Genomic DNA, 21,288 nt, shown 5'->3' with positions numbered 1-21,288 from the left:
TAATCTATGACAATGGAGGCAAGTCTCTTTAATAAGTAGTGTCGGAAAAACGGAGAAGATGAGTCCAAAAAAATGAAACTGTACCATTTTCTTACACTATATACAAAAAATGAACTCAAAATGGATTAAAGACTTAAATGTAAGACCTGGAAAACATAAAATTCATAGAGAAAAACATATACAGTAATCTCTTTGACATTGTTATTAGCAATATCTTCTTGCATATGTGTCCCTAGGCAAGGACAACAAAAGAAAAAATAAACAAATGGGACCATATCAAACTAAAAAGTTTTTGCACAATGAAAGAAACCATCAACAAAATGAAAATGCAACCTAGTGAATGGGAGATGATATTTGCAAATGATATACCCAATAAGGGGTTAATATCCAAAATATGTAAAAAACCCACACAATATCAAAAAAATCCAATAAAAACAAACAATCAAATTGAAAAATGGTGAGAGGACCTGAATAGAAATTTCTCCAAAGAAAACACACAAATGGCCAACAAACATGAAAAATTTCTCAAAGTCACTAATAGTCAGGGAAATGCAAACCAAAACCACAAGATACCACCTCATACCTGTCAGGATGACTATCATAAAAAAAAAAAATTTAAAAAGTGTTGGTGAAGATGTGGAGAAAAGGGATTCCTCATGCACTGTTGGGATTGTAAATCAGTGCAGCCACTATGGAAAACAGTATGAAGGTCCGTCAAAAAATTAAAAGTAGAGATGCAGTATGACCCAGCAATACTACTTCTGGGTATTTATACAAAGAAAACCAAAACACCAATCTGAAAAGAACATATACCTCTATGTTCATTGCAGCATTATTTGCAATAGTCAAGATAGGGAAGCAACCTAGGTATCTGTCAATGGATAAAGAAGATGTGATACACACACAGACACACACACATTGGGGCAAAAGTAGGTTTACAGTTATCCGTATGGAAAATAATGCAATAATTAATAAATAATAATACAACAATAAATTGTTTCATGTACTTACAACTGTAAACCTGCTTTTGCCCCACCCTGTGTGTATACACACACATACATACACAATGGAATATTAGCAATAAAAATGAATGAAATCTTGCCATTTACAACAACATGGATAGACTTAGAGGATATTATGCTAAGTGAAATAAGTCAGACAGAGGACAAATACCATTTTGAAGTTACTTACATGTAGAGTCTAAGAAAAGAGATATAAATAAACAAAACAAAACAGAAACAGAGCCATAGCTACAGAGAACACACTGATGGTTGCCAAAGGGGAAGGAAGTATGGTGATGGGTGAAAAAACAACAATAACAATCAAACAAAAACACAAAAATGAATTTTATTACTAGATAAGAAGGGGAGGGGAGAATGGGTACTGATTGAAAAATTAGCAGCCTTACAGTAAATTTATTATGATACGATAGTTTATTTGCAAAATTCTTGGGCAACATATTACATTTATAGAAATATAGTAGCTTCTAGAAAATAAATTGGCAAACCTTCTGAAAAGCGTCAAATAGTAAATATTTTAGATTTTTCAGGTCTCTGTCAAAATTCTTTTCTGTTTTTGTGTTTTATAATTCTTTAAAAATCTAAAAATTATTGCTAGCTCATGGACTATAAAAAGTAGACCGCACTAGCCACTATGGAAAACATTCTTGCGAGGCCTCAGAAAGTTATAAATGCAACTTCCTTATGACCCAGCGATTCCACTTCTGGATATGTATGGAAGAAACCCAAAGTGCTAATTTGAAAAAGTATATGCACTCCTATGTTCACTGCAGCGCTGTTTACAATAGTCAAGATATGGAAGCAGCCCAAGTGCCCATCAATAGATGAATGGATAAAGAAGCTGTGGTGCATATAATGGAATATTACGTGACCATAAAAAGAATGAAATCTTACCATTTGCAACAGCATGGATGGATCTAAAAGGTATTATGCTAAGTGAAATCAGCCAGTCAGAGAAAGACAAATACCATATTATTTCACTTATATGCAGAATCTAAATAACAAAATAAATGAACAAACAAAATGGAAACAGACTCATAGACACAGTTGCCAGTGGGGAGGATGGTCGAAGGGATGGGTGAAAAAGGTAAAGGGATTGAGAAGTACAAATTGGTAGTTACAGAATAGTCATGGGATGTAAGGTACAATATAGTCAATAATATTGTGATAACTGTATGGTGTCAGGTGGGTACTGGAAATGTTGGGTGGAGGGGAACGCTTTGTAGAGTCTAATTGTCTAATCACTATGCTGTATACCTGAAACCAATACAACATAATATTGAAAGTAAACTGTAATTGAAAAAAAGGGGCTGCACTGAGGCTATATATAGTTTGTTGCCCTGTTCTAGAACAAGGGTGGTGATGAATCTGGGATCATGCCATAAAGTGTACAAGAATGTGTTCAGTGGAGGTGATCTGGATGGGGATGGGACTCCAGATGAATTCTGGAGAAGCTAAGACCCTTCATGACATGATCATTATCCTCAGATTTTTGAAGGACAGGTGGTTAGGAGAAACCCTGTTCAGTATGTATCATAAGGGAAGAACTAGAATGAGAAAGGGGATGCTCTGGAGACAGACTGTAGCCAGCATAAAGGAAGGCTGTCTCATTATCTGTTATCAGTTAAGGAACCTTTATTGCCAGGCACTGGCATAAGCACTACATAAATGATCTCACTTTATCCTCAACAACCCCATCAAGTAACTACCATTCTTATCTCTACAGATGAGACAAAACAGCATTAGAAGTTTAAATAACTTGCTCAGGAGTACATGCTACTAAGTGGTGGAGCCATAAGAACTGCAACTATCTTTACTGCTTTCTTGCATGCAAATGAGAGTAGTTTTGTAAATAATTTAGCAGTGCCAAGCACATAATAGGTATTATTGCTGGTAATAATAATTATAATCCCTAGGAAGTATTATGTTGCTCATCACTATGGTTGTAATAGTTTCCTGTGGCTACTGTAACAAATGATCACAAACATTGTGGCTTAAAACAACATATTTATTTACTTAGAATTCTGGAGACCAGTAATCTGATACAAGTTTCACAGGGCTGAGATCAAGGTGTCAGCTGGGCTGGGCTCCCTCCAGAGGCTCTAGGGGAGAATCTGTTGCTTCCCCCTTCCATCTTCTGGTGGCTTCCAGGTTTCCGTGGCTTGTGGCCACATTACTCTGTGGTCAGGTTGCCGCCTCTCCTTCTGCTCTCTGCCTCTAATAGGATATTTGTGATTACATTTAGCGCACTACCCACCCCCACCCCCGATAATTCAGGATAATCTCTCCATTTCAAGATCCTTAAATGAATCATACCTTTTTCCATGTAAGGTAATATTTATAATTTCCAGAGATTAGGAATTGGATGTTTTGGGGGACCATTACTTAGCTTACCACAATGGACTTAAGCATAGATTAGATAACCATATTTTTTCTTCCCACTACTAGAAAAAAACTTTATAAATTTTATGATTGGTCTGTTTTTCCTCATGGTTTTTATTTCTGAAAATAGAATATATTTTGTATAAGGTATGAGTTAGAAGTAACACTTAATTTTTTCAAATAGCCACAGTCCAACACTATTTATTGAATAATCCATTCTTTCCCCCATTGATTTAAAATTCAGTTTTTATCACTTACCTATCACATAGCAAACACTGAATCTGTGTCTTGACTTCATTCAGTGCCATCAATCCATTTTGTAGGTTTCTGCAATTGTGCTATACTGTTTTATTAACTATAGCTTTAAAGTATGTATTTATAGTTGATAAATTTAGCCCCCCTCTATTCTTCTTCTTCAATTTTCTTGGCTAATAGCTCTCCCACTGTTTTTTCATTGTGTATTTCAATTTAAAAAGTCCTTATTATTTTAATGTTGTTTTGGAAAGAGATGAGATAGATGGAATTGTAATTGTCTGCCTTCCATAATAATCCTCACCTTATTTTTTTTTATTCTAGTGATTTTACTAACTCATCCATTGAAATCATATGGAAGTTATCTTTTAAAACTTCTATCTAGCAATTAAATTAAACTTCACAACTACATTATCAATAATTGGCTTTAGTCCTCATTATATTATATAACACGTCTTCTCCTTTCTTGAGTTCCCTATTTTGGCTTTTCTTTTCTTCTTGGCTAGAACAGAACTTCAAGTAATCATTTTTTTTTAAACAAAGAGTATTTGGGTGATATAATTTCTGAGTCTTTGAACATGCCTTTTTGTCATCACATATGAGAGAAATTACAATTGGGCAGCTGGTAGAATTCTTGAGTTACGATAATATTCCCTTAGAATTCTATAAAAATAGTGCCACTGTCTTTTAGCATAGTGTTGCTGATGTATCTAATTTTCTTTCTTTTAAGTAGCTCAATTTTTCTCCCCTATCATGAAACTTGCAGTTGTATTTCTGTTCTTGGAGTACCAGATTACATCAGGAATTGTGTATTTTTCAATAATCCTGCTGCCCAGCACTCAATAGATCCCTGTGCTCTGAAGCCCAAAGTCTTTCTTCAGCTCAAGAAAATATTCTTTTAGTTCTTCCTGGATTATTGCTTTTATTTCCATCAATGATGTTGTCTCCTACTGGAACTCCTAGAAAACTGATATTGGATATTCTAAATCTCTTGCTCATATCTTGTGTCTTATCTGATTATTTAAATCTCTTTTTCTTTGTGTGTGTGGTTTTTAAAAATTTTTATTCTTTATGTTATCCTCAAATGAGCTGGGGTCCTGCCCCTATTCCATCTTGAACTTCTATTCATATTAGCGACAATTTCCCACTTTGCAAAGACACTGTGAAATAACTGCTATTCTGTGTGCGAGGGACTGAGCCTAACTCCTGATGTCCTTTAATTTGCTGAACTGATGCACTTGATCCTCATCCAATCTTTGGTCCTCTGAGTGCACCTTTTCAGGATTTTCTTCTGGAAACCGGTATACTTTTTCCCTAAGGGGTCTGTGCAGAATTGTGACCTTATCAACACTAACCAGTCTTCTGCCTCAAGTCTCATCTATTCTATATCTGCCATAGTCTTCAACCGTCAGCTTTTGATGACTTTTTATGATGGTTCCCAGCACTGTCACTGATGTTTGGTCATATAATTTTTGTTTCTTTGGAGGAGTAGGAGGGTGTAAATGTTTGGGTCCAATTTTCCATTCCCAAAACCCAAAGCCCTAGTGTGGAAGTAGTAGCGGGGATTGAAGCATCCTATGAATGGCTGGACCAAATGACCTTGCAGCCTCGCCTGGTTCTGGGAAGGCTTGTCTCCCAAAGACTAAAGGATAAAGCAGCGTAATGAAAAGTTTGAAAAACAACTTATACAGAAAGGTCCAGAGAGCCAGGTTTGACTTGGTCAGGAGGACAGAATGAGGTGAGGCTTACACGGCGAGTCACATGAAACCTTCAGGAGGGACTACGCTTAAATTACAGCCGAAGTGACTCAGGTTAGTCACTACCAAGACCATTTAGCCCTTTGAAACTTGTGTGGCATTACAAAGCCTGGCTAAGAAGACTCCTTCTCTGGTGAGTTTTCTGAAGGGTTATGAGCTTTTCTGTTTAAGGTCAGAGGATGGACTGAATTACATGCTGGATCTCCTGCCTTCCTTAGGATATTATGATGATGATTTCTCAGGACCTGTGATATTAGATGTGAAATAAACAGCAGCAGCAGAAAACTCTTGAGAGTAAAAAATCTGTTTTCACTCAGTCTTACTGATAATTTTTTTTAAATGAGAAGACACTGTTTTTGTCAAGAACACTTTTTTCAAATCTTTAAAAACCAATGGAGACCCCTTTAGTTTCTTCCCTCACATGCTGGGAAGGACAGGGTTTTCAGTGGCTCCCTCTCTCCCTGTGGTTGGAGGCAGCTGGAGCTCTCAGCATGGATGGATACTTTCTCCCTGTCTCCTCCCCCAGGCCTGGGTAGAGAGAGGGCATGGGCTAGGCTAGGGAGAGGAGTTGGCAGGCTCCCGGTGGTAGGCCTGTGCCTGTCACACAGCCTCCTGGGCTCTGGTCTGTGGTGGCCGTGGGAGAGACAGTTCCAAGCTGTATGGCTGGTGACATTTCCGGCTGCCAGTGCCCAGCCAATCAGTGACAGGCCCAGCTAGCTAGAGCAATGACACATGAAATATGATAATTTCTCTGCTAAAGAGACTGGAAGGGGAAAGAGAAGGGAGTGTGTGTGTGTGTGTGTGTGTGTCTGGGTCTGGGAGGGGGATGGTGCAGGCAGCACCTGCGACAAGGTGGGATGGTGACAGTGCACTGGGCTGTGATGCTAGGGCTAGAGGGACATGCCCTGGGCAGTGGACAGAGGGAAAACCAGGATTGCTCTTCAGGTAAGCTGGGAGCCAGAGGAGAAGCACCCAGTGCCATTCTGAAGCTCAGGGCACCCAGGAGGAAAAGAAACAAAACAAAACAAAACTGTAAAAGGTGTTTTCATTCCTTCCAAACATAAATGAGGTTTGGAGTTTTTGTTTCTTCTCACTACTACCTCTTTAAAAACTGGAATAAAACTAGAGTAAACATCATCTGGGTGACTGAAATGCTTGACAACTAATTTTTAAAGTTGGGACTGGGGGTTGTTTATTCCTAACCTCACTCCATTTTTCTACCTCATGCTCAATCTAGCCTTTAAAAAAATAAAGAAAAAATTTGTTAACAAAATCTTTAAAAAGGGCCTAAGTCTATATATTAGAGACTCTAAAGGTTCAGGTGGTAGTTTTGATTCCAGATTATTTAAAAATGTGTTTTGGAACAAGGTCTGGTCCTAGATTATGTTATAGTTTAGAAGTGGGGCCATAAGGATTCTTTGGTTAGAGGATGTGGCACCTGAGGCTTCAGGGCAGGAGAGATTGAGGATTGCCCTATAGTTAACTCTTAGGTGGCAGAAACCCCCACTCCTTCAGCCACCTTGGCCAGCTTCCTGGTCCTTTATCAGCAGTTAGGGGCTCATGAGGGGTGACACCCTTGCTGACAAGAATCCTCCGCATCGTCTGACCCCATGAACATGTGTGTTCAGAAGTGAAGGATCATAGTGTTTATATAACGTAATGATTAGTCACTGAGGAGCTCATCACTGCAACAAATGTGTCTATTTTTGTCTTGCATTTGCATTCTCTCTCTCCACATATACATAGGAAAAAATTTTAAATGGCACTGGTACATGAAATCATTATCACTGTGTGCAAGCCTGCTCTGTGGTTTTAGACACGAGACTGACTTCCTGCACTGGGAGTAATAGCTATTCAGAAGTAATAATTGGTGCACTGTATCTTTAAAAGGTTAAAACCCCTTTCAGAAAAGGTATGGACTCAGAGTGGAGAAGGCGAGCGAGAGATGGGTTGGCTCCGGATTTAGAAAACAGCCGCTGATTAGATTCTGTGTCTGTGGACTGAATTTATTCCGTTTTTCAGCAGCAGGAATTCGAGAGGGATGCGACTGTTTGGCTTTCTGGTCGTGATTTATATTTATTCGGAGGAATAACAGAGGGTGGATCTGTTCCCGGAACGAGCATGCTCACAACCAGCCGACTCTCCCATTATCCAACTGCCTAGTTTGGTGCTTCAATGTACATGCATATTCCCTGTGCATATGTGTGTATACAAACACACATGCATGCCTGGGTGGACAGATTTGTGCACAGGCTCTGCTTTAAGGACAATTTGTTCAATAAGGTCTTTACCCCTTACTTGAAACAGGTGTTCATGAAAAAAATGCACAAAATCCTGAGTGACCGGAATAATTCATGAAGAAGGGGCTGGATCCGTGGGTCAGAGAACACAGGACCAGTTTGCCATCCCAAGGCCCAAGGTAGGGGACTCTTGATTTTTATTCGGCGAATGGATTCCTTGCGTTTGATTGTATTTATTGTGGTTTTGCCTGCCGTTCTCCAGGGGAAATGAAATAGCCTGCTGCGATTCCATTTTGTCATTGCCTTTTCTTGGGCACGGTGTCGGGTGCCGAGGCGAAGGGGCCGGCTTGGTGGGCCACTGCGGAGCGGCGTGTTGTGCTCTCGGTGGACTGAGCGGGCTGAGCGGGCTGCTTGGCCTGGTGCTGGGGGACCGCGAGAGCCTCAAGTGACCCCGCGCGTCAATCACCCGCGGCGGCGGCGGCGGCGGCGGCGGCTGTAACCCTGTGCGCGCCGCGCTCCTTGCTGGCTCGCTGGCAACCTTTCTCGGCCCCGGTGCACTGGCAGCCCGGCTCCAAGGAGTCTCAGCTGGTCGCGCACATGCCTCACTCCTGCAGCACCTGCATTTTCTTCTGCTAGCCTGGCTACTGCTCCGGGATTGCTCAGGCCCACCCGTGGGCTCTGGCCGGATTGGCGGGGAATGAGACTCGGAGAATGCTGGGTGCCAAGGCAGAAGGACGATCATCCCTGCTCCCCTTAATCCTAGCCCCACCCCCAAATGTTCCCAAAGCAAAATCACAACCTCCCTCCCCTCCAAACAAAACAAAACAAAACAAAAACCAAACTCTTAACTCTCTTGGGGATTCTTGCCTTTCCACTAGAAAGTGAGTGTCCCCTTTCCAAGTTATGCCCCGCATTTTACCATCCTTTAAAATTAGAAACACAGCTGGTGCTGAATGGCCCCTGTGAAGATTGTACGGACTGTCTGAGGACTCTTGAGTGTGGGTGACAGCCTGAACCCTCGTAGACTTGGACAGAAGTGGTGTAGAGGGACTCGGAAGCCAGGTGTTGGTTTCCTTGAGTGGGTCTGCTTTGGTTTACATTGCAGGTCTGGTAGACTTCTGTGGCTTGGCAGATGGTTCCTTGAACTTTGCGGACAGTGGCTGCAGGCAGGAGGGTCTGTGGGGTCTGGTCCCTGGATGAGCAGCAGGTTGGTCCTCTTTCTGCTGCACACCCTCAAGCTCCTGACATCCCTTGTCATGGTAACCAGCAGCAGCCAGGAGCCACCCAGCCATGGGGTGTGCTTCTGTAGTGTTAAAACTGGCTAGCTTTCTAGGTGTTTGGGGGAGACGTAGGGGGAGAATGAAGTGTGAGCTGAACTGATCTCCAGGTTCTTCAGAGCTGGTCTGTGTGACTATGCAGTCCCCAGTAATGATCAGACCATGTGCCCCAGCAGCTCCCCTTCATCTCCTGGTCCTCCCCTGACTGAGGAACTTGGGTCCCCACATTTAAGGTGTTTTTATGTAACTATGTATATGCTGGGGGCAGGGAGAGTGTGGAGAGGAGGAGGAATCATTTGAGCACTTATGTGAAGAACAGAGGCAAAGATCACATGCCCATTGGGGACAGGGTGGAATTGGCTTTGGGTTGGTGCTGATCTGACGACCCTCCCACACCCCTTTTACCCAGTCATTGCTTGTCTGGACTGTCATGTGGTCATTTTACCCCTGCAGGGAGAAGGTTGGAATCGCTCCTGCAGGACCCTGTAGGTTCCTAACTAACGTGAAGTCTGAATCCAGGGTGACTGTCCAGGCTCGATTGTTTTAGGTCCCATCTGTTCTCTATGCTTCCCACTGAGGGGAAGAGTTTCTGCCCCACTGGGGTTTCAGCTTTGCTCTGGGGTTGGGCTATGCTGTGGCCCTGAGAGCAGCCTTCAGACGCTGGCCAGGGGGTGAGATACATGCTCCTTAAAGCTGTGACAACTTGCAGAGGCTGGAGGCCTGTACATTCTTGAATTAAAATTTTTGGGTTTTTTTTTTTTTTTTTTTTGCAAGGTAGGACAATAGCTGTCCTACTGAGATATCTGCTGGCAGGAAGGTGTGAATGACGTTTGGTGCTCTCTCTTTATTCCCACTCTACTTCGCTAAGGCACTCACAGGACACAGGATTGTCACATGGGCCCCTTTATCACTCTCCTTAGTGCCTCAGCCTAGGGCTGCTGGGTAGATTTATTAATATAGTAGGGAAGTCTGGCCCCTTCAGGCTAAGATTTTATTTTTCTCTCAACACCCCAGTGGTTCTCGTTAAAGGACAACTTCTAAGGTGTACGCTGGGGCAATGGATCAAGATGTGCTCAGCTGGCACTGCTGTTGAACTGTCTTTGCCCATTGTGTTTCAGTGGCAATAGAGAATTGTGGGCTGATTTTGGGTCCTTGCCAAGTGAGCCATTGGGGCGTTTACTTACTGTGTGAAAGTTACAGGCAAGAAGAAGATGCACTTAGTCTGAAGTTCTGGCAGATTCGAGGCCCTGACTTGATGGAAGATAACATTAAGGAAGCTGTGTGACAACAGGGTAGTTTTTAACTTGTTGCTCATTTCCCATTCTGTGAGTTCCCTGATATCTTTCAGGTTCTTTTCTGCTCTCCACACTGCCCATCAAGGAGGCCGTGACATGCTGTTCTTCTTTGCATCTCCAGTGGAATCAAAACATATTTACAAATTTACAGCTATACTGGGCAGGCAGGGCAAGAAACACTAGCTACAGGAACAGGCAGTGCAGGTGTTTCCAGCCAGACTTGGCCAAAGCCCCTTCATCTGACTAGTGGGTGTAATGATCATAGCCTTTCTAAACCCACTGAAACATCTGAGAAGAAAATGAGATGGGCTGAAAAGTAACATATGCTTTGTAGCCAATGGATATTAAGCTAATACCTCATGTTTACATCCTTGGACTTACCCAGCTGGGAGCTAAGTCATAAACTAAGAAAGATGCCATAAGTCTATGAGTTACAGCTTCTGTATTATGATCATTGCAGAAAATGTCATACCCTCTTTTAAAACTCTTTATTTATGTGAACTTTTGAGAGGCTTGGGTATTAGTTTGCCAAATATATCTAGCAAATTGGAAGAGATTGAGAACATACTGTACAAGGGTTATTAAAGTTTTTTGGGGTTTTTTTTGCACATGTCAGTAAGAAGTACTAGTAATGTAAGAAACAGAAAAACTAAACTAAAAATTTAAATTAAAAGGCACAGGACTTTAAAGCACAGAATTTTAAGACTGTTTAATGGAAGCAAGTTAATAAAATTTTATATATTTTGATGGGTCTTCAGGACCCATATTAACTGGTGCTCATCACGACCAATACATATCAAGAGAAGTTTAAATGACATTCATTGTGTCCAATTTTAAAGGTATTAGAATTTGAAATATACCCCAAATGAGTTTGTTTTTGCACAATGCTTAAGTAAAAAACTGCATTTATGCAGGATTACAGAACCTCCAAGGTTTCTGGACAGCCAGGGGCTTACTGATCAAAATTGTAACTATAATGATCTCTTTTTGAAATTAATTGAGAACTTAATTATCTTTTGTTGAATTTTAGCAGGGCGCTATTATGCTGGTGTTAGTAGTGCTAATGTTCTAACATTTGATGCTACAGAAAATATTAAGAAGGAAGGTAACATGTGAACTTGTCTTGTTGTGACAGGAGACATACTTAGAGCTTTCCAACTTGGTGACTCTACCACTGCACTTAGAAGTGATCCAATGATGAAAAAAGATGAGAGGTCAACCCTGGTGGCATGCATTTCTTACATCAGTGTAGGGAATGCGGACTCCTCACTACCAGTGTGCTGTTAAAATGCTCATCAGAAAAACAAGTTAAAGATGTCATGGCGCCAATGCACCAATGTTGTGGGTTTGATCCTCAGTTAGCACACGTGTAGGAATCAACCAGTGAATGCATAGATGATGGGTGGAGCACTGAGTAGATGTCTCTCCCCCACACCCACCACCCTTCCCCTCTCTCTCTCAAATCAATAAATAAAAATAAAAATAAAAATAAAGAAGATGTCATGGCAGTGCCCTCACACTAAGCTGTGGTGTTGACTCAATTCTGACATAGTGCTCAAAACTAGAAGGGTATCTGAGTTACAAGGGAGTGCTTAGCTTTGCCTGACCTGTTCCCAATTATCTTAGTTAAAATTTACTCCAAAACAAAGGCACTGGGAAAAATAAAATAGAAGAAAATGATTTCTGACACCTTTTAAATTCAATACATATGTCACAATGTGAAGACCATAATTAAAAGTAGCTGAAGAGTATTTCTTGGTTTGTAGAGGCATATAAATTTATCATTTTTGGTAAATTACTGGAAAACATTTTTGAACTTGCTAAAAAAAGACCGCATCAATAACACGTCATTGAATATCATTGAAAATGCTTAGAACTGTCCGAAGTTTCCATGTGCATAACCAAAGGGATACTGGTGTAATGAGATGGAGAAAGGGTATTCCCTGGCATCCCAGGAGGCTTGGAAGGCAGAGGTTGGTGGTGGGAGGCAACTGCACTACACTCTCCAGAGGGCTGTCCTTTGGGAGGGTAAAGGTCGGGAATAAGTGCTTGGGCCATACATCCAGCCCATTGATGAAAACCATGTACATATGAGAAATGGGGTTCCTCTCCTCATTACCAAGTGTTACAAAATGCCAGGTGTAGCGGCATCCTTGTGAGACAAGGAGAAGGGTGGGACTTTACATCAGAAGTGCAGTAGAGATGACCTGAGAGTACCCCTCAGCCAGGGAGAAGCATACAGAAGTTAGTCTCAGGAATCTTGGGGACTCTGAATGTCCATGGGTCCTTGAGCTGGGGTTCAGAGCCTACTTAAAAACATGAGTAATGTTATGTATGACTGGGATCCAAAGGAAAGCTGATGAACACATAATAGAAAGAAGTAGAAAAACCAAAAGCAGCGCTATACATGTACGGCAGGCTCTGCTGAGCCCCCATCGCCAAAGTAAGTCTGTTCAGTCGTCCACTGCACTTCCAGGCTTGGTGTGCAATGCTGAAGCTATCTTAAGATCTGAGGAGCCCTGATAAAAATGAACTGATTTAATTTTAATAAGAGATTTCCGAAAATCTCCTCAATCGAGATTCAACACAGTAGACCTTTGACAGTCTCTAAGGATACATCTCAAACCATTGGCACATCCCCCAGTCTGAAAATGCAGAAATTTGCATAGGCTCTTGACTTCCTTCTGAATCAGGTTTCTGTCTAGAGAAGAGAGGTTCCATGATTATTCACAGGCCACCAATTATCTGCCTTTTCAACTTGCACTCTAGGAAATCAAGTTTGTTCCAGAGAGTTTCTGTTTCCCTGGTGGTGTCTTGGGATGGGGAGCTTTGACAAGGCTTCCAAGTGACTTGCTTTTGTGCTGTAGCTTTGCCACACAGAGTTCACACTGGTGCTTCAGGAAAGGGACCATTGCCGTGTGAGGTGGCTATTAGGGGTTGTTCTCACACAACTGAGAAGTTGAATGTCGAATCTATAAATGCCAAGCATCTGTTGGAGTTGCTAAAAAAATTGCACATGTGTGCAGCCTCCCAAACTGTCCCCACTCTCTGGCCCTCAATATACACTTAATGCACTTTTAAAGGCTTTCTCTGTCAGCAGATCTCATTGGAGAGGATGGAAGTATCACATAGCTGAAGCATGCACTCAGGGACTTAAATGAGAGCATCAGCACTGAAATCCAGGCAAGAGAAACAACATGTAGTCATTTGCTCTATGCCCTTATTTTAAAGATTTCAAAATTTGAGATGATTCCAGGATATTAAAAAGTAAAATAAAACCACTGTGCTTATCATTATACCAAATGAAAGAGCCATATCAGAAGGTACTCTGCAGGTTGGGCATTGCTGCATTTTACTGGTGAGATTCTTGCAAGAATGTTTCTGGGCAGAAGCTCTTAGAATTTAAGTGGCTTTAAGAGTTCTATCAATTATAATTGAGTTAATCATCTTTGTCAAGCATCTAGAGAAGATACGACAGGAACCACAGTAATTTGATGTTTCTTATTAAATGTTTCTCTATGAATTTATTTTAAGAATTTTTTCTTTATTTTTAGTAGTGACTAGATACAGAAACAAAAAACAAAAAACACTTACTTATTGTACAGAAAGGTGTAGAGACTGTGACCACACTCATATTCTCACCAGTCAATTTAAGAAAGAGAATGTTACCCTTACCTTTGAAGAGTGGCACCCCCGCCATCCCATCCCATCCCCTTCAGTTTCCTGGACATTTCTGTTTCTTTCCCCCATGCTTTTTCTTCATTGTCTTATCCTTTTATATTTGTATCCCTAAGCAATATCTGGTTTAGTTGTATGTTTGTGAACGTCCTATAAGTGAAATCATACTGTTTGTGTTCTTGTGCTCAGAGTTCACCCATGCATACCAGTAAGGCTGTACTGGTTGACCAACAGCAGAAATATTTCCTTATCAGTTGGTGGTAAATTGCTGCTTACTTGGCTCTGCTCCCTTTCCTCCCCCACCAGGGCTCCCATGAGACCTCTTCAACTGTGACTTATTCTTTGACTCATACATTTTGTGTTCCTATGCTTCTTAATTTCCAAACATCTGAGTATTTTTACATATTTATTACAATGGTCAGTATATTCCATAATTCTTTCAATAGATATGATAATATGTTCTTAGTAATGAAACTTATGCAGGTTCTTTCCAGGCTAAGGTAAAAGACTAGTTGGTACTAGTGGATTGGGACCTGCTAATAAGAGTTTTATCAGAATAGAAATGAATGAAATTGAGTAAACAAGAGATAGGCTTTAAATGCAGAAGTGCATTAGCTACTAGGGAGTTAATTCTTTCTTGGTAACTTGGGAAAGCTGATGGATTTGGCTGATTTTCAGATTCACACATTGGTTGTCCTGTTTTGATAGGACATTTCTCCTAGAGGTAGCTTTTTAGAGATTGTTTCTTTCCCCTTCCACTTACTAAGACCTAGACCCGGAATTACACAGTTTTTCTCTTATGGATGCTTGGGGGGGGGTGGGCTGGGGTGTGTGTGTGTCTGTGTGTGTGTGTCTGTGTGTCTCTGTGTGTGTGTTCCTATCGTGGCCAGAGTTCTACCCTCATGTTACCCTTACTCTTTGTGCTTAGTTTGTTATGGAATGATAGATCTTAGCACCTGGAGACCAACTCTCTCTGGGAAAAAAAAAGTGTAAGCATCCAGTTGCCTAAGACTGGTTCTCTCAACTTCCAGCAAACAGGACTTGGGTGGCAGCTGGCATCCCCAGCCCCCTCCCACTGCCCATGCGACTTGGCTGAACGCAACTTCCGTGCCTTTTATCCGGGGGACTTTATAACTCTCTGCTGCTATGAGGGGTTTGTCCAAGAGAGGCCTGACTGATGATACTGGTGTGGTTCATTTCCAGGCAGACATGCCCCGCTGTTCACTTCCCACTGTGACATCTGGGCAAGGGGCTATGGGTCCCCATTGTCCCCTTCCCTTCCTGCGAGCCTACCTGTGGTGGGTATAGCAGATGGACATTCCTGCTGCCACAGACCTCCTGCAGGCCCAGGGGAGGGAACTGTGCCAGACTCACGTTCTGTCCCTTTCCTGCTGCCTGCCTGCCCTGTTCACTTCTCATCCATCCAGGGCAGGGGTGCCCCTGCTATGGGTGCTCTCTTACTTGGGTAGCCAGGTGGAAACAGATTGGGTGAAGGGGTCCTTCTTTCCAATATTTGAGATGGTAAAAGCTCATCTTTCTCCTCTCTCAATGCCATGTGGCATCTGCTTCCCCTGTTCTCTCCACCTCCCTTTTCCCCTGCTGCAGCCCTCACCCCTGCCCCCACCCCCATATGCCTTGAAGAGAACAATTCTAGGGTAAATGAACAGTTTTCTTAGACAGAGACAAATGACCTCTGTCCTTCCCAAGGCTACGTGATTCTTGAAAAGGCATTTTCTCTTTTCAAGTTATATATGCATAGTGTTTACCTGGACGGCAGAAGCTACCAAGGGTCCCAACGAGAACCTTGTGGTCTTGCCAGCCTTCTCTGTGGTTCACTGACCAGTTTTGCAGATCATCTGCTCCCCTAAAGTAAGCTGAGGTCCAGTCAACCTGGATATCTGGTCATTTCCACTAATTTGTGATGGCAGTTCTGGAAAGGCTTGGCGCTCTGGGGCCTGCCACTAGGCTTGGCTTGGAAAGGGAGAGAGGAAGCTAGGGAGGGTAAAAGAAGGGAGGAGGGTAGAGAGAAAGAAGGGATGGGAAGAAGGAAAGAGGGAAAGAGAGAAGAGGGGAAACAAGAAGAAAAGAAGCAGAGGAAGCAGAGCATACCCAACTCTGACTTCAGGTTTCGGAGCCCAGCACATCTCAGGTCAGAAAGTGTGACTTGAAGCCTCTTTGTAAAATTGAGTATAATGTACATGTAATGAGATTCACCTTTCAAAGTGTACAATTTAGTGAGTTTTGACAAACATCTTCAGCAATGTAGCCACACCACAAGCAATATATATAACATTTCATCATCCCTGGAAGAGCACTCGTGCCCCTTTGCAGCCCTCCCACCGTCTTCCTCTGTCAACCACTGATCTGTTTTCTGAAACTAGAGCTTTGCCTTTTCTGGAACTCCACCCATATGGACAGATGGAATCATGCAATATATACTTGTTTTTGCTCCTGACTCTTTCAGCTTTTGAGATTCATTCACGTTGTGTGCATCAGCAGTTCATTCTCTGCGTTGCAGAATAGTACTCTGTCGTATGGATGTACCACAATTTGTTTATCATTTCACTTGTTGATGAAAATTTGGGTGTTTTCCATGGATGATCTCAGTTAATTCAGTCTGATGAGTAGTCTGATGAGTAGTGGTTCTATCCGAGGGGGTTCTGATTTTCTTGGTCTGGGATGAGGCCTGGACATTTGGGCTTTTAAACACTCCCCCAGTGATTTGTTTTTGTTTTTGTTTTTGTTTTTAAAGATTTTATTTATTTTTAGAGTGCAAGGGTGGGAGAAAGAGAGGGAGAGAAATATCAGTGTGTGGTTGCCTCTCTCACGCCCCCGACTGGGGACCTGGTCCACAAGTCAGGCATGTGCCCTGACTGGGAATCGAACCTGTGACCCTTTGGTTCACAGGCCAGCACTCAATCCACTGAGCCACACCAGCCAGGGTTCCCCCAGTGATTTTAATGTACAAGAACTATTTTACAGACCAGAGAGTTGAGCCTTCAGAGGTCAAAGTCACTGGCCCAAGGTCTCGCAGCTGTGAGTGGAGGGTGCAGGATAAAAGTGAGGCCCTGTGGGACTACATTGCTCAGGCCTGAGCACCCCTTCTTTGTGCTGATCAGAAGAGTGTCCACGCTGGCTCCTGGGTGGTGGGCAGGAAATGGTCACTAAGGATACAAATATGCCGATGACTTTCCCAGCACTTCTTTGCTGACCCAACACTCCTTAGAGTCTGAGACATGTGTGCTCTGAGTCTGGAAGGCTCCCGGGATAGGAAGCCTCGGCTCTTGGCCAGCTCAGCAGAGCAGCAGGCCCTCCACCCTTCAACTGGTGGCCCATGCTTAGCTTGATTGCATCTGGGTCCAAGGAAACAAGTACGGATGGTTCTTGATTTATTTTTCTAGTGTGACTCATAGCCAGGCATAAATGTCTTGGTCTTTCTGAGCACAGCAGGAGAGGGGACAAGTCAAGTGCATAGTGGTCTTTTCCATCCCTCCCCTCCAATAATAACTACAACAATGGGACTCCCAAGGACAGAGCACCTACTGTATGCCTCAGGCACTGCTCTAAGGGCCTTACACCAGTTACCCCATTTTATCCTCACAGGAGTTCTGTGAAGTAACAAGCACTATTATTACTCCATTTTTCAAGTAGGGAAAAGGAGTCACAGAGAAATTGGTGGCAGAAATGAGGGTAATTCTAGATAGTCTGACACTGGCACTCAACTCTTAACCATCAAACACACTGCCTCTCCAGGACCCTATTTTGCCTTGTTCTTTAATTGTTTCAGGAATATCATCTGGTCCCCAGCCCAATGAGCAACTTACAGCACACAGAGGGATTCATAGCAGGTGTTCGGTAAAATTAGTTGGTTGACTTATTTTATTTCATTTCAATTGACTTTATTTCTGAGGATTCCACTATATCACAATACTGGGGTAATAATAAAATATGTTCCAGGGAGGTAGTCCAGGTTAATCAGTTTTCTATTTCTTGACTTTTAAGTATTTCTAAATACTCTGAGTACTTCCTTAATAGTTTCATCTCACATTCAGTATTAGTAGCTGTACTAAATTCACATCCTTATAGTTTTCTAAGAAGAGTGCTTCTGTGTGCTTCAGGATCCTTGATACTTCCTTTAAAGGATTGTTTTCCAGAACAAAAATGATTCTAAATGGTAACTCTCCCTGCACCATGCAATGCCTGGGAATGAAATTTTTTGTTTACTGGACTCTTCTAGGGGAATCCAGATGAAACTCTGTCCTGATTTAGTATCAAACATCGTTGGCCTTCTGTCCAGACATGCTTGTACCATGTTGACCAGTTCTGTGTGCCCACCCCACAGCTTCTGTGGTCTTTGCTCCATCCCCTTCTTCCCAGGATTGTCCACCTGCCAAGAGAGCTGGAGTATCAGTAGCCAATACTTACTGGTGTGGGAATACGAAAGCTCAGCTGCCTTGCCTTGGGAAGGAGGAGACAAACTCTGGAGTCTCTTGGGATCAGGCTGCGGTTGGACCCTGGCCTGGCTTCTTGCCTTCTCTGTCCTGCTCTCTCACTCCCTTAGCGACATCTCTGGGAGCATCTCTTCAATGAATCGCCCACCCAGGAATCTTGGCCGTAGGGCTTCCTTTGGAGTAACAAGGCCAGGACATGTGGATTGGATGTCAATTAGACCAGAAAATACCTCTAAGTCTCTCTTTTAAGTTTTGTGTGCGTGTCCTGCATCTGCCCTAACGCTCCACCTAGGCCTGGGAACTCCCCCCTTCACCCTCCTGCTCAGGGGTACTCACCACTGGGTCATTTCAGTCAGTAGTTTCTGCTTGCAACTCACTCAGTCTCCAGCTCTTTCTCTCCCTACTTAGTAACCACCCGACCTCTACTCTGTTTCTATTCCATTTCTTCAACATTCAGCAGGTAGTTCTTAAGTCTCTATTCTGTGCCAAGCATTCTGCTAGGTCTGCAGGGTACACCTATGCATAAAACAGACAAGGTGCTTGCCCTAACAAACTTCACATTTCTAGGGAGGAGAGACCATAAACAAAGAAGTAAATAAGCAGGACAATCACACGTCAGATAATGGCTGTGAGGGAGATATGCTGAGTGATGAGATGGGACAGGGTAGGGGAAGCTACCTGAGGTACAAGCCCCATGACTCATCTCCTGCTCACCCTTCAGCTGGTTCCCAACCACACCTGCTTCTAAGAAGAACACCTCTGACTTGCATAATGCCAATGGCATTGTTCAGACTTCATCTTTCTCACCCTTTGAGATATACTTTATTAAGTTTAATTGAAACTGAAATCTTTCCTTCCCATAGATTCTGAGGCACCACCCTCTGCTGAAGTTCTCCCTACTTTTCTATCTATTCCTGCCTGGTCCTTTTGGCTGCTTCCCCCACCTCCTCTGCTTGGCCATTAAGGGTCTCAGTGCCCAGATGCTTTTCTTCTGCGGACTCTCCCCTGGTGAACACTCCACCTCACATTTCAGTTTCCAGGCATTGTTGGGGCTATGAATACCACTGTCTTCTCCACAGCTCCACTTGGATGAGTCAACATGTGTACAACTTGGCTCAGCACCTGCTCACCCCACCCCCACCCCCAACCACCCTCCACTCAGTCCCTGCTCTTAGGTTTTGAGTATCTCCTCTTCAGATGTCCTTGTTCTCAGTAAAGGGCGCCGTTACTGTCTCCCCAGCTGCTTGGACCAGAACCCAGACTTCTTCCTCTCCTCCCCGCCACCCATCACACCTAATCCATCACCAAGTCCTATTAATTCCTCTTTCTGAGGATGTGAGTTTAAATCCATCTGCTTGTCCATTCTGACTTCCACTTTCCCTGTCCAGGCTTGGCTGCTGCAGAAGCCTCCTAACTGCTCCCTGATGCCTTGCCTTGACCCTTCCAGACTGTTCTTTGCCTTGGTCATGTCAGTGGCTTCTTGCTGAGCAAAAGATAATGGGAAATTCTTCACAGGGCCTGCATGGCCCTAGAAGGTCACCCCTGCCCACTTCCGCAGCCTCATCTCAGCCACACTCCCTTAACGCCCCCCCCCCCCCCGCCCCCTGCCAGCTTCCCTAAGCAGCATGGCCTTTCCCATTTAGGAGCTTTGCACATGCATCTCCTTTTCCCTGGAGCATCTCAGGGAGGCCCTCAGTGGCCAGGCCTGCATTCTTTGTGAAGGAGCTGCTGCTTCCCTGAAGGGTAGTGATCACCATGGGGACACAGGGTGGCAGAGACCACTACTATCTTTCTACTTTGTCACTATTGGGAAGTTGGGAAGAGATCCAGGCTGTGGCATCAGGTGGGGAAGGGACACAGAGTGGGGAAGGAGGAGGTGGGGAAGTCTACCACAGGTGCAGGCACTAAGGGGGCACATGGTCTGTAGAAAACTTAAAAGCAAAAACAAAACCACGTAAAAGTCTGTTTGCATTTTACTATCACCATGCATCAAAAATTCTAAAAATGCTGCATATGAAAAATACCCTCCCCATGGGGGAGGACTACTCCCTACTTTTTCCCTCAACTGATGTAGGAATAGCTCCTGGGATCCACCAAGAAAGAGTAGCAATTACCCCCATTTACTGACCTCCGCGTGCCAGGTACCTTGTTGGATGTGTGAGGATTTGTCTCGTAACTCCTCACAGCAGTCCTATGGCACAGGCATTATTGTACCCACTTTCAAGGACACTGAGACCAAAGAGGCACACGCTGAACAGCTGGCAGGGAAGCCCTGAGCTTGGCGGTTGGTTCTGAGACAGAACTAAACCAGAACTAACCCAGAAACCGCCCTGCCACAGCCTGGCCTTGCCGAAATGCCAAGGTTCTGCTGAAGGGAGAAGACCATGGCCCAGATGCACTTTGGTGCAGGGACAAGCATGTAAATTTGGAGAAAACTCAGGATGGGTTTGAACCTCAGCCTACCAGTCACAGGACTTTGGGGAGATTATTCTCAGAGGCTTAGTTTCCTTATCTTTAAAATGGGGATAATAATAGTACTTACTTCATAAAGCGATTGGGAGAGTTCAGTATTCAGTGAATGTGAAACCTTTATCCCTGTGCTCATTAAATATTAGATTCTATAATTATATTAAGCTCATGGCGGTGTAAAAGACATGTGAAAGATAAGTGACAAATGCTATTGTCTTCCACACAAAGATCATCAGGAGGAGTGTCAACATTAATGATTTTAGGGAGACACACGACACTCTTCAGTGGGGTTCATGAAACAGACGAGAGGGCACTAAAAATACCTGAAGATGCTCAATCCACATCAAACGGGAAAACACATTTCTGGTTGAAGAGGTTTTCTGGTGGAGAAAAGGCCTTCCTTCAGGAACAGTTCGTAAATGGATATGTTTCCTGCACATAACACCTTGTTAAAAAGGAACTTAATGA

At 43.2% G+C, this 21,288-nt stretch overlaps 1 long non-coding RNA gene across 1 annotated transcript in view; it reads left to right on the top strand.

Moving 5' to 3' along the window:
- Positions 1–21,288, top strand: part of LOC150014711 (uncharacterized) — a 149,565-nt gene that overhangs the window by 84,857 nt on the left and 43,420 nt on the right. Inside the window, exon 2 of the long non-coding RNA XR_016509941.1 lies at positions 7,718–7,829. This is a non-coding gene — a long non-coding RNA (uncharacterized LOC150014711). The remainder of the gene's footprint in view (positions 1–7,717; positions 7,830–21,288) is intronic.

This window comes from Furipterus horrens, unplaced genomic scaffold, assembly GCF_987537825.1.
Source record: "Furipterus horrens unplaced genomic scaffold, mFurHor1.1.pri manual_scaffold_3, whole genome shotgun sequence".
Taxonomy (NCBI): domain Eukaryota; kingdom Metazoa; phylum Chordata; class Mammalia; order Chiroptera; family Furipteridae; genus Furipterus; species Furipterus horrens.
Note: the sequence above shows the minus strand (reverse complement) of the source record. Positions and strands in the feature narration are given on the sequence as shown.